The 16149-nt window shown below is 35.2% G+C and overlaps 1 protein-coding gene across 1 annotated transcript in view; it reads right to left on the bottom strand.

Annotated features, from left to right (window-relative positions):
• Positions 1 to 2095: 2095 nt before the first annotated feature.
• LOC108227863 (DNA-directed RNA polymerase III subunit 2) overlaps positions 2096 to 16149 on the bottom strand; it is an 80883-nt gene continuing 66829 nt past the window's right edge. The window contains exon 39 of the mRNA XM_064079598.1: positions 2096 to 2114. The gene's annotated coding sequence lies outside the window, so the exon portion shown is untranslated. The remainder of the gene's footprint in view (positions 2115 to 16149) is intronic.

The raw sequence follows: 16149 nt of genomic DNA, 5'->3' as shown, positions 1-16149 counted from the left end.
AATCAAGAAGTTTACAAATGCAAGTAAGAGGATGAAATGGTTGAGTATTACGTACGTAATGATAATATGTTGAATAAATATTCTTATCAAAACAGGATAATATAATGTACAAATGAGGTTGAAGAAGGAAGTGAAACATTGAGCTATGAAAGTTTTGTGTCTACTCAACTAGGTGAAGACGATATGATGATAGAGGAAAATATGAACGAAAATATTAAAAAATATGTCAGAGAAAGTTCTTAAGAGACATCTGATTCACGAAAACATAACCTCGCTCAATATAGATCAAGGTAAGCCATCAGATTATTGGTTATTATACTGATAGTGACAAACAAGACCTAGATTAACTCGAGTTACCTGTTAATTTATACAATATCGAAAATTATGATTTTGACATAGGTATTGTAAACAAGGATAATGTAGTTTCAAATATTATTGATATAATTAGTACTAGATTGCTCGATGACAATAAGGTGTGACCTGTGAGGTATATTTTATATCCATTGAGAAATAAAGATATGTTTAACCATTCTTAAAGTTCACAATACTTAGCATCTACAGATAATGAGTTTCAAGATATTGAAATTAGTTCAACTTATGTGTCGTCGATTAGCAGTCAAGATGAAGTTGTTTAATTTAAGAATTACAGATAAAATACCCTAATCTACATGAGTTTCATGTTAATAGTTTTTTATATCCAGACGAGAGAGGCTTGGAGATTAGGTAGAGATTGGATTTACTAGTAACGGTTGACGGATATGGCTCGGTACAATTCCAGTAAAAATGATTCATACGGGCTTCTTCTTGTTCAACCAAACCAGTCCGTCATGTAAACAAAACCACACCGGTCGGTTGAGTCCGTGGAACTGTTTGTTTCCAGAAAAATTTGACTAGATTGTTTGAATCAAGAAAGACAGGCATTGGAAAGTGGGCAACTGCCAATATGGGATGGCGATCCTCCCATTTCTTGCTTAACTTCCAAACCCAAGTAATACGACAAAGTTCCCAGGTTCATCAATGGATCATCACGGATGTTGGTTTGTCGAAGGATTTGACAAGGTTTCACCCGGTTTCTTAATGGTTTTTTGACTTGGCAACCGTATTCTTGTGGTAGGGTTGTCTAAATTCGTGTCAACATAGTCTACAATGGTATTACATGGGGTGGGGGAAGGAAAGAAATAGGCTCCGTTGGATGGGTGGCGGTTAGTGGCGGTAGTGTATTAACGGTTGTTGCTTTGGTGGCAATGCAGCATAGATAAAGGAGAATCGACATGGATGGATTACACAAGAAGGAATCAAGTTAATTCAAGAAAGTGTGAAATGGTGGTTTTTATCCAGTGTGATATCTCCGTTTCAGATCATTATCACCCATCACCGACAAACAAAACTATTTAGGTAAGTCCCATATGAAAAAGGCCATGGGCTAAGGTATTATATTACTATTATTTCACACACAATATTATTTCTTATGCACTATGCCGGGGGTCTTCACGGAAACCACATCTCTACTTTAAGGGTAGGGGCATGATCTGCGTACATCTTACCCTCCTCAGACCCTGCTCGAAGTGGGATATACTGAGTATGTTTGGTTTGGTTTGGTTTTTTATATCCAGATATCAACTCGGAGTCGATTTTTTTCACAAGCAGGAGTGACCAGAAAAATATGTTTGTAATTTTGAAGGGAAACTTAACAAGAAGAAGAAATCAGATCATGCCAAACCAAGAAATATATCTATAACATGCTTGATTCATTACAATGCATGTTCATCCTTGCAGTTGCATAAACATCTACTTCTATCATTATATAATTTCCGCTCAATTAGATACAATTTTGACAGTTTTCTAATCTTTTCCTTCAAATTCGTGTTCACAAATGCGTGTACAGGACATGCATTATCTTCCTTATGTACCGTACAAAGGCCCCATTTTTGATGTATTCTGCACAGAACGACGGAATGGAAAGTAATGTGCCAGACCATAAAGTTTCAAAAATATATAAAATTTCTTTTAGTGATTGGTGAAATATATACGATAATGTAAATTCTCACCTATAGAATTATCGAATTACTCCCCCAATTTATCCACCAGCACATTCTTCCTAGTTAAAGCAGCTTCTAACAATCCCAAACAGACACAAGGGATGCATTAGATTTAAGCAACACGTAGGAGAACATTCACGAATTGAAATCTGAGGTAAAAAAATATTTCCAATTCAAAATTCGTTCAACTTTATTAATAGGTATAAACAAAAATCCGAATAAATCATTTCAAATAATAAACCATATCATCATAATGGCGCTCTAACTATAATTTTCGATAAAACCATTCGCCAAATATATCTGAACCAAATGTTCATCACTACCACAACTGGATGAAAGATTTAACCACTATAACGAGATTTCGGTTTATTAAACATAACTGCGGATTACAGCAAAAAACTCCTACACATCTGTTATCACCTCAATTGAATCTTCGTCTCTGGTAAAAAAAATTGTATTCAACCGCCCACAGCAAAATTCCAGACATATACACTTAACCCTCTGAATTACTGCATTTTGGAGAGGGCACCCCAAATTTTTTTACTTGAACTCCACAGTGCAGAGCATCTTCTATGATGCGACTTAAATTTTTACAGAAGGTTGCAGTAGGATGCCATCTTTACAGGTTACTGAAACAGTGAATGGCTGTCTACAGGTATAATGCTATAACATTCAAAGTAACCCCTAAAATCAATAAAATTTTCACCTTCGAACTATAAGGAGTGTTTATGGATCTTGATTGTTCTTGGAGCATGTTCTTCATTGTTTACTGCATCGAAGAACAACATACACTCCATTTGAATAAAAAATCATCTATAAAATAAAGATAATAACAATGATATTTATGACGTTCTATATCTAATTTTGATTTAGGTTCAATTTTAAATATAATTCAAAATTTTGAAGATGATGAAATTCAAGAATTTATGTTTAATCACTTCTAATCAAATCAAAATGAAATAGATATCCATAGTGAATGTGTGTATTTGACTTCTAACATTAAACTTCATGTAGCTGGCTGTGAGACTTTCATGTGTGTATTCTGGACAACAACCCATTTCACTTACTCACGCTTATTTGACCACCTTGCTGCCAGCCATTTTCCTACTGCACTTATTTATTCATTTTGTTTTTATTCATTAACTAAACATCCGGAAGAGTTTGACATTCTAACATATATTGCCACTAGGTGGTCAATTTCCCTAAGATTCCAACATATTAGTGTACGGATATATAGCTCATCTCTTTTCTAGTATTTTACACATTTGTGCACTAAGCTTTGTGAATGCACAAGAAACAGAATTTCAAAGCGAATTATGAATGAACTAAAACTGCGGTTTTTATGTGTCCAGAGCAAAGGGAGAAACTAACAGAAGTGGAGCAGCAGCTGAAAAAAGCTGAGGCTACTGATAGGCCTAGATTGTAGAATGAGAAGGCAGCTCGTGAGTCACCAGCATTTTTTGTGCATGTTAACTATATTTGATTTTGTTTCGAATCAAAGTTGCAATTATGCTGAATAATTGTGTACCTGAGACTGATTATAATTGACCATATCTTTCAGTTGTTTAAAGGCAGGTGGTGCTCAAGTTCACTTTTGTAAACATCTATATTATTACACTTAATCAATTGATTGATGTCGCCATTTATCAAGTTTTTTTCACCATTCCAAATACACAAAGAGACGCACAACCAGATGTTGTTAAAGAAGAATATGTGCAAAGTTCATCTCCGGAGGTGCACAAAGATTTCTTTTATTTGGCTTGTGCAGATATAATAGTTTGAGGATTAGATTTATGTTAAAGAAAAGTGAATATTATTTGTCTAGAAACAGGTATATATGGATACATTTTAATTTTAATATGATTCCTAATTGATAGTTTAATTTAGTGTTGTTGACTTTGGGTATTTCTTGTCGGATTTCTTTACATGATTAAAGAAAGTCCATGTTAATATATATGTGTGTGTGTGATTGAATAATGCTATTAGCTAATATATATATATATATATATATATATATATATATATAAATTAAAAAAATATTTTAGCATCGGCATTTCGTAAAATATAACTGACACTAAAAGTATAACTTCAAGTTGAGGCATTTTGACCACCCCACGCTATAGGGCTAACCTTTAGCGTCGGCTATTTGACTAGCGACGCATATAGTATTTTTAAGCGAACTTTAAGCAACGGCATTCTACCAACCCGGTGCTATAGGTCAAACTCAACGCTATAGGACAATCCTTTAGTGTCGGTTAACAAGTCTTTTGCGTTTGTAGTTTAGCCATGATAAAGTAGACCTTAAGCATCGGCTTTTTAACGGACGTAAGAAGAACATACCTATAAAATTTTCACCTTCGAGCTAGAAGGGCTGTTTATGGATCTGGGTTGTTCTTGGAGCATCTTCTTCATTGTTTACTGCATCGAAGAATAACATACTCTCCATTTGAATAAAAAAATACAACTATAAAATAAAGATAATACCAACGAAATCTATGTTCTATTCTAATTTTGATTATGGTACAATTTTCAATGTAATTCAAAATTTTGAAGATGATGAAATTTAAAATTTATGTATAATCACTTCTAATCAAATCAAAATGAAATAGATATCCATGGTGTATGCATGTATATAAGAATGCTTCAAAAACTTATTTAGGCCATCACTTACCAATTCATATGTCGTTGAAAGCTACGTATATATCGATCATATCACGCAAACAATTTAATCACTTGCGAAAATCAGACATATATGGAATGTGAGCATAAAAGAAAGAGAAAAGAAGATAAGAGAGATGATGGTATGGAATGAAGGTGAAGAATATAAGATTGGTTTCTTTTATAGAATGGTACCGAAGGATGTAGAGTTCTCTAGAAATTTCTTGAGTATGAGTGTTGGATATAAAAAAATATATGACACACAAATGTTACAAAATAAACAACTTGCAATTAGTTAGACCTCGAGTGTTTCCTAAATAAAAATTTAAAAATGTCTTATTTCACTCGAACGCATTTATCGAAGGCAAAGCAAACCGAATTACGAAAAAAAATATGATAATTTAAATTTAATTTTGCATACATTCTAATAAAGACCCTAATGGCACATGTTTTCATCCACCAAAAAACCAGTAAAACATGACCTTGGACAATTAATTAAGATAATAAATGTGAAATTATAACATGCAATCGAAGAAACTATGAATATATACCTTCATAAAATCGAGAAAAGCGGATGTGTCATGAAACCCCAAAATCCAATTCATCTATTCCAAACCCTAAAATCCAATCAAACCAATCGGGTTACAAATTTAGTCGGGTCCAAGCTAGGTCCCAAAGTCGTGATTTTTCAATCTAGGTCTAAGTTGGGACTCCAATAAAAGATAGTTCTTCAAGCTACCAATTGAATTGAGTTATAAACAGGACGGACTCGAAGTCATGTAATATTGTGATAGAGGTTAGATGGTTAGATGGAAGAGAGAAGGTTATAGAGGGATGGTGGAAGGGATATGGTTATAGAGAGATGATGCGGGGAGAGAAACTATCGAGAGAGAAATGGGGAAACGGAAAATGCGGAAATTAAATTATTATTCCGTTTTGTGGGGGGGGGGGGGGCTGAATTTATCTTTTAACAAAGCTCTAATAAGATATAAATTGTTTTAATAACTAATGTCGAAATAAAGTTTTAACACGGCTCTTAAAAATAACTATATATGGTGGAAAGACATTTAACATGAGTGATTAGTACAAACCATGGTAAATCTCTTTATATTAAATATAACTATTTTTTTTAATTATTCTATATATTGAATCTTGGTATATATGAAATAATAACAAAACAAATATGTGATATGATTATTTAGACCAACAACCCTAATTAAAATCCACCACATCACTTGCCACCCATTATGTACAAATTTTATGTACACCATTATGTGCACATAGCACTACTCTATTATGGTCTTTTGTTGAGGTTATTTTTGTCTTTGCAAAAACACCTATACATATATACATATATGATATATAAAAAAGTTATGTAATGTGCAATGCCAACTGCCAAGATATATACGCACTTTTATATAAAAGATTCATAAATTATCATTTTCCCAATTCTTATGAATTATGATATTATTTTAAGATTTTTTTGTTTTATTAAATTATTATATATTGTTGGATTATAGACAAACAACATTTAAAATAGACGTAACCTAGAGAATTTTTGAATGAACCTTGTCTTCCCCTTAAATGAGCCTAAAAATTCTTTAAAAAACATGGTTTCAACATTGCCAAATCATTTCAAAATGGATGTAACCTAGAGAATTTTTGAATGAACCTTACCCAACAATTTTTTTACCATGAAGAATTCACCCATGTCTTTCCCAAGAACTCGTATGTTTGTTACAAGCCTATTCAACTATATACAAACCGAGTTGTTCACTATGTTTATACTCAACGACTAAAATTCAGTCTTAAAGTTAAATCCATGTTTTTTTACTCAATTAACACCTTGACACAGAGTCTTGATTGCATCCCAGGCCTCTTTGGCCGTCTTCTTATCAACAAGTATGAGTAAAATACCATCGGTTACCCTTAGTAAATCATGGCCAAGGCAACTTTGTCCGTTTTTTATTCAAAAGCTGAATTTGCATAACTCGGTTCTACCACCCTCCAAATTCCATGTGCAAGCAAAACGACTATCATCTTGAAGGCCAAAGCTATATAATTACTTCTAGACAACGTCTGATAACTCAGGCTAATCGACTCTCCGTCGGTTTTATTTATATCAATCATCAATATCAATGTCTTTGGCATTCACAAAGAACCTACAGGAACTGCTACCAAATTTTGTTAATAATTTATATGATATAAATGTATTAACTATCTCATATTAAACTGGAAAGGTAAAACACATAATATATGCTTGTCCATAAACTTTTCTTTTATTTCTGAGAGCAGTACAATATATAGATAGATTCGAAACAAAAAAAATCTAAAAGCTAGGACATGACTCAAAACAAATTTCCTAGACTACTATTGCACGACCAGGTCATGCTGACAAATATGTGCTCTGCAAGCACCAAACATATTCTGAACATTAACAAATTTAAAGACAAGTTTTAAGTGTGCAAATTAAATAAATTGGTTGTTTGGCTAATTTTATATTATAGGTGACTTATGATTATTAAAAATGTAATAAAAAATTATTAAATAGGTTATTTATATGTATGGAAATTGACTTTTAATAAAAAAAATTATTTAACTAAAATAAGTTGTTCAAAGTATATTATATCAACTTGTGACATGAAACGGTTTTTTGCTTATATTTAACATGAAGTCGGTTTTCGACTCATTAAGTAGATTTTTGACTTATTATACACACCTACATTTTGTAATTAAATTTCAAAAAGGACTTTAAGTTCCTTGTTTGAAGCCCAGCAACCACCATTCATCAGAAGCCTTGTTGTTTTCTTTCAAGCTTTTCGCTCCAATTAATGTATCAAATTCTATGAGAAACATCATGTTGAATTGAGACCGGGGATCGGAATTCTTTCCCATTCCCAGAATGTTTTGAGGTTTCACCTATGGTTAACAACTAAAGGTGCTGGCAAAGTTAGTGGTTCGGATAGATTATTTGATGACTCAATGAGAGGTTTTCTGCTTGGAGGGGTATCTTATGAGAGATGTATTTGAAATAGAATGTATAAATACGTTTTAGTAAAAATATAATTTGTCCTTTAATATAGATTTTACAATAAAGAGGCCCTAAAATATATCAAATACTGACATGATAATTTTTTTTTAATATTACAAATTTGCTAGTACAAGAGATATAAATATAAATTTATGTATTAAATTAAGATATAAAATTAATTTGAATTTATGTGCTCCCATTTTACTAGTGTCAAAAACATTATATATTTCAAGGCCCAAAAAAGAAGATATGCCACAAATATTGCATAACTTAAACTACAAGAGCCATGTGGAGGAGGGTATTGATCGCACATTTTTCATTGACTGCCAACTGAAATGAAATTTCGGTACCATCACTAACTAAACTTTGCGTCAAGACAGTGTAGATTATTAGCAAACTAGATTTAAAGGTGGGAAAATTTCTCTCGTAAATACCCAGAATTGTTGTAGAGTGTCCGTATATATAATTATTAGCAACTTCAGAAACTGTTTATTATCACCTCCAGTCTCCATCTCTGTTTGCTTCATCTTTATCAAAATCCTCAACTTCTCCATCTAAGATTCCATTAGTTCTTGTAATAAGTTGGTGTAGCTGTACTCTCAAAAAGCTTGGAAACCTTAACAAGGCAGCAGCAATTGATGCTTCCGGTGTCATGCTCGTTGTCGGGTCTGGAAGACCAGCAGTCTATTATAGTAATCACACTTTAAAAGTTAATAACATACATTGCTAAGTTCAATACCACCTATGTAAACCATGTAGACTTACTTGAATCTTGTCTGCAACTTTTAATATAATAAGACCCCGGTCACCCTCCCCTGAACATGAAATGCAGCATATTTGAATGTTCCATTCATACTTTGGCTGCCTAGATCTCCGTGGATTAGAATAACAGTGGAAGCAAATCTGAAACAAAAGAAGTGAAGACTAGTATGAGAAGTCATCAATTACCGCAAACTACAAGAATGTTTACAAAAGAGATTTATTTTCTACCTATACTCTGGTGCAGAAGCTTGATTTGAACGGTGAGTTCTTCCCAACTACTCAATAGCGTGATCAGCACTCCAGCGTAATTCTAGGTTGAAGTGTACAACAGTTATCAATTTATATAATATAAATACAAACGGAAAAGACAGTTGGCATGTTAGGCATAAAGTTGTCTACTATTTTATACCTGCTTTGTTGCCCTTCTATCCACTGGCAATGATACGCCAGCAGATGCAGCCATAGAAATGATAGAAATTAGCTTTCTTCCATCCATGAATGGTTGTTTTTCATTCATGTTGACCATATCCCTGGGCACACCCTCTTTGGAGAATTAATTAACAGAGCACTTCAGCAGCCACATAATAAAAGAAAACACTTGTACAGGGATGCAAGCACAAGTTTTATGTTTAATGTATATCTGAGCTTAACATATTAGGAAGTATGAATGAAACTAATGCTACAATATGTACAATGTACATGATACATGATAAAATAAAAACAAACATAACATCCAAAGTGTCCCTAAAATGAATAAAATTTTCACCTTTGTAAGTGGTGTTTATGGTTTTTGATTGTTCTTGGAGCATCTTCTTCATTGTTTACTGCATAGAAGAACAACATATATACTCTACATTTAAATACAAGAAAAATTGCATCTATAAAATAGAGATAATACCAATGAAATCTATGTTTTATATCTAATTTTGATTTTGGTTCGATTTCAAATATAATTCAAAATATTGAAGACGATGAAATTCAAGAATTTATGTATAATCACTTCTGATCAAATCAAAATGAAATATCCATGGTGTATGTGCCTATATAAGAATGCTTAAAAAAACTTATTTAGGCCATTACTTGCACTACAATATGGAAAGTTACAGTGTATATCGATCATATCACACAAACAATCTAATCACTTGCGAAGATGAGACATATATGGAATGTGGGTATAAAAGAAAGAGAAAAGAAGATAAGTGAGATTATTGTATGGAATGATGGTGAAGAATATCATATTGGTTTCTTTTATAGAGTGGTATGGAAGGATGTAGATTTATCTGGAAATTTCTCGAGTATGTGAGTGTTGGATATAAAATATAGGCCCGGCCCAAAGGGAGGGCATCCAGATTGACCGTCGAGGGCCCAAAAATAGATATATGACAAATTTTACAAAATAAAAAACTGGCAGTTAGAATGACCTCTAGTGTTTCCTAAGTACAAATTAAAATATGTTTTATTGCGAAAAGAAACTGACGGAATTTGTACAGTTCGGTTCGATTTTTCGAGTACGGTTCGGTTTTGCACGCGCTAGTTATGATTGTATTTGATGCACACTTAGAGAAGGCAAAATTAACAACCAAATTACGGAAAAAAAATGATAAAATTAAATTTAATATTACAAAAATTCTGAAAAGCCCCTAAATTCACATGTTCTCATCCACCTAAAAACTAGTAAAACATGACCTTGGACAATTAATTAAGATAATAAATGTGAAATTACAACATGAAATTGAAGAAACTGAGAATATATACCTACATAAAATCGAGAAAAGAAGATGTGTTATGAAACCCCCAAAATCTAATTCATCTATTCAAAACCCTAGAATCCAATTAGACCAATCGGGTTACAAATTTAGCCGGGTCCAAGCTAGGTTTAAAAGCTGTGATTTATCAAGATAGGTCTAAGTTGGGACTCTAATTTCACCTCGTTCTTCAAGCTAAAAATTTAATTGAGCTATAAACTGGATGTTATGTCCAATCAGACGTAGAAGGAGTGGTTGAATACGTCTATACCAATTTCTTCGATTTAATTTAATTGCGGAATAATTCTATTTAAGTCCAATTTAAATCAATCGTAATCAAACAACTCCAGCAAGTCGGGGAATATTCTTATATTAGAAATAATCCTCGGGTGCTTCAAATTCCAACACGAATGTCGGCTACAGAGACTACAACCACTCTAATACAAACTCTCTATTAAATCGATATTCTAACTTTGCTCTCAAGAATGTGTATAGTGCTCTATTTTTAAGCTTCCAACATCAACCATGGTTAACGAGTTCGTCCTGGACGAATTGAGTTCGTCCTGGACGAATTCATATTTAACTATGGTTAGTTAAATATATATTGTCCAAAAACTAACTCAACAAACAAAGTTGCGCCAAGTATGTAGATATACATATATGTATATCAAACTTGCGCTGCAATTGAAAGTCAAACCTCGCGCTTGGGTCAATACTTGCGCCTGGAAACAAAGTCGCGCCACAGTGTAACCTTTCCAATGTATACAGCCTTAGAATAATTTCTGAGGGAGTTTATATATTAGGCAACACTTGCGCTGGTCAAATGTTGCGCCACTTAGGCCACAGGGGAGTTGCGCTTGACTCCGGTCAAATGTTGCGCTCCAAGGGCTTCCCTGTATACTGACTTAGAATAAAATTCTAAGAGAAGATTTTGCTCCCAGTCAAAGTTCGCGCTTTGACTTGTACTTGCGCTTCCCATCATTCAGTAGCAGTGTGTCCTTGTGACTTAGAATTATTTCTAAGTGATATTTCGAGTTTTGACTTTTAGTCAAAACTTGCGCTCCACACTGTACTTACAATGTAATTGACTTAGCGAATTCTTCAGGTCTTCCATATATGTACCAATAATTATACACACACACACACACACACACATATATATATATATATATATATATAATTAATTGTGCTTAATTAATTACTTGGATTATTTATATTCAAGTAATTCACAATTAATGATATATGTATATATATATATCAATTAAATTCATTGGTGACTTTTCTTGAACCGTTCAATTGACTTGATCAATTAATTCGTTGATCGAATCCACTGAATACTTTCGTACGTCCTGACGTCCTGTGCACTAGTCTGGTTCACGAACGACTCAAATTGAAATAATTCCTTAAATCCTTTTGCTTGATAATATACATGATCAGTCATTCTGGGTTAGATGTTGCTTCGATAAATTTGATTATAAATAATCAAAATAGATATACAGGAATCTTCTGGTCTTTGATACTTGATCGTCAGGCAATCTTTGATAGTAGAAACTGATTGAGCTTTATTCGTCACTGAGGCTTAAATATATTAATGAACTTCTTCCAGTGGACGGATGTTCGTCTCAGATATCTTGATTGTCTTTGTCTGTTCGTACCGGATCTCCAACCTGTAGATTCCTGTATTATACTTACGTATTGTTTCCTGTCCTTTACTTGTGTTGAGTTATCGTAATTACATTTAGGTTACATTATGCTTTACAATCTCCCCCTATTTGATTGTTAGAGTTCGACAAACAAATCCTTTAAGAGGATAACTCAACTAACACAATGAAAAAGCACACTAATTTAACACAGGAAATAATACTAAGTACAGTCTGGATTATATCTTACAATTTCCAGAATTCAAAAGTTAATACAAGTAGCCATTGTTCCTCTAGACTGAACTAATTATTTCTTGGTTTCTTGGCTCTTGAATTTATCAGGTTTTGCTCAGCTCTTCTCTTTGCAGCATCTTCTTCTCTCTTCTGAGTGAGCTTGTTTTCAATTTTTTCAATCCTGGCAGTTATAGTACTCAGTGCCACTTGGTCCAATGTATTCTCAGGTGGTGGTTGCTCAAGATTCTTCTTCATCTTCTCTAAAGTCTGTAAGTGGACCATCTTCTTCAATTTCTTGAAAGTGATATTAAGTTCCATGCCTTCAATTTTTATGATGACCCTTGATGCATGAGCACGAACTCTCGAAGTGTTGTGAACAGTCTCTACAACTTTCCTTATCTCTAGAAGATCTATCAGTTTCTTGAGTACACACTTATCTTCCTTAACCACAGACCACTTAACCGCACCAACTGCTCGAGCAATTCTCTTTGATGAGAATTTTCCAATATCTTCAAGTGATATAGCTGTAGCCTCAGAATCTTTCTTCTTTTTGAATATAATGGAGGTTGGATTGTAAGTAACAACAGGTTCATTTGGATTTTCAGGAACTTCAGGATTGAGTGGAGGAAATGGATATGGTTGTTGATGATTGATTGCAGATAAGTCCAAGTCTCTAACAGCAGCAAAGTTCAGACGATAAGCATATAGCAATTCGGCAGTTAGTCTTCCTTTACTGGTTCTAGAGCACTTCTCTCTCACTTGAGCTTCCAAATATTTCAGTATTCGAGGAGAGTAAGTATAATGCTTCATCAGTGAGTCCAATACTCTGAATCATACCATCCTTGAAGTACTTGATAACTGAAGGCTTGTCATGAATTTCAACGCCAATATCATTGATCCATTCTTCCACCATATCTCTGAAGACTTCATTGTGCTTCCTACCAGTTGAGATGATCTTATTTCTTACCACAAACAGTTCAGTTAGAGAAAGATCTCTGAGAAACTGACTTGACACATGCTTGAGTCCATGGCCTTCTCTTTGAAGTTCAAATGATATATTCACCATCCATCCTCTCCTGGGAAGAACAGCAATAGATACAGTAGAAATGATATCATTTAATACCTCGTGATAGTCATGTAGATCCTTGTAGTTGTTCCTGAAGAAATCAAAGATATCTTTTACTTCTGCATCATCATTCTCTTGATTGACCTCTGGAAAATCAAACACAGCCCTGGCAGCATCCCATTCTTCTCCATTCTTATGTAAGTTGGCAAGCCTCCTTTCCCTACGAATCCGTCTCTGATTTTCTAACTTTTCCCTTGCTCTCCTTTGCTCAGCATGTTCTCTGGAGACTTCACCAATATCCTGAGGGTTTACAATTTCATATTCTTCAGCAGGGAAAATGTCATTATGATATGCAAGTTCATCAGCAAAGACTTCATTTTGAGGGATTTATCCTTCCTCCAGATCATCATCAGCACCAACCATCCTAATCACCCGATCATTGTCTAAAAACTCAGGAACATACTCAGCATGATCATAGCTTGATTGACCTCTAAGAGCAGAGTCAAACAGCTCCTCTGATACTCTAGTGATTACCCTTTTTCCACATGCTTTTTCAACTGCTCTCTCCCCCTCAGTTGAGTAATCCTCTCGTGAAAGTTGAGACGCCAGTAGCTTAGCCTCTAGTGCAGCCAACCTTTGCTCCATGGTAGTCTTTATTTCCACTAACTCCTCCCGTTGAACAAGATTCTCAGCTTCTAAGTGTTGAACTTTGAATTTCAGAGCCTCAAATTCTGTCACAGATACAGTTGGAATAGTTGTTTCAAATGTAGGTTGAGCTGTTGGGTTCTCACTAATTCGTTCTGTAGGTGTTTCTCTCGTGTCACTTATAGATTGAACACTCAGCGGGTTAGAGGGTGTTTGTATAGCAAGTTCTGTTGGTGTTTCCCTCTCACTCAAAGAAGTTCCAGCATCTATAGTAGTTGTACCTGCAGAAGAAATCTTCTTAGCCTCTTCTAGAGAGGTCACAGAAGGTGCAATGAGGGTTCGTGAGCCCTCGTCCTTAGTTTCCTCGTCAGATGAATCTGATTCATAGGAAACAAGTTGCTAACTACGCGAAGGTAGTGAGTCCTTAGATGGATCCTGAGTTGGAATCTCAGGGTGGGTAGACACAGGGCTCGAAGGATGTGATCCTTGAATAGGCGCAGCATCCTGGTTTCCCACAAATGCCACTGACGGCGAAAGACTTTGTGACAAGTCCTCCATAACTGGCACACTTCCTGATATGAAGGGCTCAGAAACAGATTGCCGTTCACCTTCGAGAGGTGAAGAGTCCCGTGAGGGATCTGGGAATGTTCCTCCCAGGGGGGTAGACAAGGGTGGAGATTGTGGCAAATCACCCAAGTTTCTCCCAGAAGCCTGTGAAGGCACTTGACCCTGAATAGGATCAGAAACAACAGTGTCTATCCCTGACATGGATGACAAAGTGTTAGCTACCGTCAATTCTTCATTGGTGTGTGCAACCTCACTGTGCATTGACATAATATTTGGTTCAGGTGGTGAAGAAGTAGACAGTACTGCAGTTGTCTCAGGTTCTATTCTCCCAATTTGACTAGGAGACAGAGCTGCAGAATCAGAAACATCCTCCTTATGTGGTGCACTAAAGGCACTTTCTCCCTCGCGCTCAGAAATATTCTGTGGTTGGCTAAGGGGTTGAGATGCTTCTGCTTCAAGTGTGTGGTTAAAGATGCCGGGGTTATGAATTTGTGTGTTGTCAAATTCACTAGCATGTGCTGAGAGTGTAGAGAGTGAAGTGACTGGATTGAGATCCAGTAAATTCTAAACCCAATCTTCAGGTGCACTGAATGAAAGATTATCAGGATCAGTAGTAGTCATACCTGATTGAATACTGGATTGTAGGTGTTTGAGAAGAGTTCATCAATATCCAGCATCTCATCCTGATTGGTTTCAGCTTCAGTGGTTTGAGCAGGGACTTCCACTTCATCTTCAGAATCAGTGGTGTTGTCTTGTAATGAATCCTCTCATTCTTCAGATTGAACTTCATGTTCAGAAGAGTCTTCAGCAGCATCCTCCACTATAACCTCCTCTTCCTCTACTTGAGCATTCTGAGCCTCAGGAATGTCCATTTGAATAACTGGCTCAGGTTCTGGTTCAGCTTGCTGTTCAAGAGTCTCTTCAGCAACCACTTCAGCAGCAACAGGTTGAACAGGTGGTGGAGGCACATTCTGATTATTGAGAAATGCTTGCATTGCCTCAGGAATAACCATTGGTTCATTGTTGGTGTAGTTCTGATGGTTCTCCAGCATAGAAATGACTCTCGTAGTCATGAAACAAGATATTATATTGTCTGCATTTGGATAGACAGCACGCTCAGCAGGGGTCAGCATTTGATTCAGCACTATTTGGAAGAATCGAGGATACAAGAGCACGTGTCTAGCTTTCCTCAAAGAATCCTGAAATGCTCCCATTATCAAATGACCCAGATTGATCCTTGTATTCTAAGCTATAGCTATGCCAATCTCCTGATTGAATGTAGTTATTCCATGAAATCCACCAGTCTTGGGTGCAAATACATAGGAAATGGAATTAAAGAAGAAATTCCATTCCCTAGGCAAGTGTCTGACATACAGTTTTGATGGAAGTCCTCCATCAGGTCCTCTTTGACAGTGGATGGCATTGAAGAAATTTATCCTTTCAGCTCTGTCAGGTACTGCCTCAAAATCCTCTGTTGGCAGTTGAAGTGCAGTGGTCAGGGTGTTTTCAGTGATAATGAGCGTTCTCCCCTGAATGACACATTTGGTGCCAAGTACCTGTCCTTCATTCACAACAGAAATAGAAGACAGAAAATCTCGAAGTAGAGGTTTGTTAAGCATAACAGATTCCGTCATAGCAAATCTAGCAAATGAAAACTCAGAAATATATCGAACCCAGCGTCGATAATTTGCTTGCGTAATTAAGTTATTATTTTCAACAATTGTGTAATTTGTCTTCGGAACATCAAAATTTGAAGTCATTT

This window comes from Daucus carota, chromosome 6, assembly GCF_001625215.2.
Source record: "Daucus carota subsp. sativus chromosome 6, DH1 v3.0, whole genome shotgun sequence".
In the NCBI taxonomy this organism is placed as follows: Eukaryota; Viridiplantae; Streptophyta; class Magnoliopsida; order Apiales; family Apiaceae; genus Daucus; species Daucus carota.
This window is presented reverse-complemented; position numbering and strand designations above follow the sequence as displayed.